Below are 1,591 nucleotides of genomic sequence, written 5' to 3'. Positions count from 1 at the left end.
GCAGTTCCTGGGCTGGACCTTCAGCAATCTCAAATTCCTTTCCCCGGCTCGGTCCTCCTCTCCTCCCCGATTCCCCTCCCCGATACTCTGAGGTTGTCATCAACTTCGGGAGAGTTTCTTCTTGGTGCTCAGCTCCCAAACCTTTCCTTTCCTTTTAAAGTTCGTCTTCTTTTCCTTTACCTACTTTCGCTTTTGTATTCGCGCAAGTGCATGAAGCTGGGTTAGAGTTTTAGCAGGAGATTGCCTTAATCATAGCAATTAAAAGCAGTACACCTAAAACTAGGCATTTTTCCCTGACCGGGAATCGAACCCGGGCCGCGGCGGTGAAAGCGCCGAATCCTAGCCACTAGACCACCAGGGAACTGACAGAATGTTTTTTGTTTAATCTATTTGTTTTTTGTTTATGTTCTTCCCCCTCCCCCCCTTAAATATTGTATTCAGTTCTGTATCAACTTCCCCAGCTCTTAAGAAAGGCTTCAAAGCCAAACTAAGCGACAGAGCAGCGCAGTCTGACAGAACACACGTTACTCAGGCCTGATGGACCTCTACTTCAAAGAAAGAAAAAAAAAGAAGTGCTGGGCTCTTCTTGGGCCAAAGAAGGGTCACCGCAGGGACCTAACATTCGCTTCCTTTTTGTGTTCTTCTCGTTGACATTCTTTTAGTCCCTGCATCTATATTGATTCTCCTTGTCCTGCACTTTGAATCTGTTCATACAACTGTTCCCTTGTTTTCTCAGGAATTCTGCATGCTGGTCATTTCTCAAACGGCTATCATGGCACTCTCTTTAATTCACATACATCATCATCTGTCCCGCCATTCCCCAAAGGATAGTCAAGGGATTCTCCCCCTCTCCCCTCCCCCCTTCCCCTCCCTTGTTATTGTCCTTACCTCCCTTCATTCGCTCTCAGAACCAGCTAAGAATGTTGTGGTCTCTATGCCTACAGGACCTTTCTTGGTGGCCTTCATCTCCTTGGGGTACATGCCCATTAGGGGCATCATCTCAGGCTCAGGGAGTTTTCTCTCCGAACTCCAAAGGGTTTTCCAGAAAGGTAAGACCGAGTGGGACCCTTTTCTGCCTTGGCCAATTTCTGCTTTTCTCCCCTGAAGGCTGAGCTGGAGAGTTTCTATGGCTGTTGAAATTGATTGTAGAAAGGGAAAAAAGATTTCTTTTCCCTGACCGGGAATCGAACCCGGGCCGCGGCGGTGAAAGCGCCGAATCCTAACCACTAGACCACCAGGGAGCTTGCAAACGTGCTTTCATATCAGCTGTCACTGTTCTCTATGTCTATAATACACTATTGCTTTCACTTTCCGCAACCTCCTAAATGTTTTGTACCTATTCTGTCTCCCTAGGTCCCAGGAGACTACTAAACCCCGGGGAAATAGAGGCAGGTGAGGCATCTACCCCTGGCCTCAGCCTCTCCCTGAGATGTGTCTGCCGGAAGCAAGGCCTGCAGGGCTGGGCCAAACAGATTTGGTCCCTTGGCTGCTCATGCTGCCGGGGGACCTGAGATCCGACATGCAAGGCGAGAGGGTGCTGAGCTCTGGGCCTCCAAGCCCATTAGAGGCTCGCTTCCCAGCCCGCTGCTGT

At 49.5% G+C, this 1,591-nt stretch overlaps 2 non-coding genes across 2 annotated transcripts; both read right to left on the bottom strand.

Moving 5' to 3' along the window:
- Positions 1–289: 289 nt before the first annotated feature.
- On the bottom strand, positions 290–361 carry TRNAE-UUC. The gene has a single exon. It is a non-coding gene; the product is annotated as a tRNA-Glu (tRNA).
- Positions 362–1,169: 808 nt separating this feature from the next.
- On the bottom strand, positions 1,170–1,241 carry TRNAE-UUC. The gene has a single exon. It is a non-coding gene; the product is annotated as a tRNA-Glu (tRNA).
- Positions 1,242–1,591: the final 350 nt, after the last annotated feature.

Source organism: Vombatus ursinus, unplaced genomic scaffold (genome assembly GCF_900497805.2).
Source record: "Vombatus ursinus unplaced genomic scaffold, bare-nosed wombat genome assembly UNPS02010639.1, whole genome shotgun sequence".
Taxonomy (NCBI): Eukaryota; Metazoa; Chordata; class Mammalia; order Diprotodontia; family Vombatidae; genus Vombatus; species Vombatus ursinus.
Note: the sequence above shows the minus strand (reverse complement) of the source record. Positions and strands in the feature narration are given on the sequence as shown.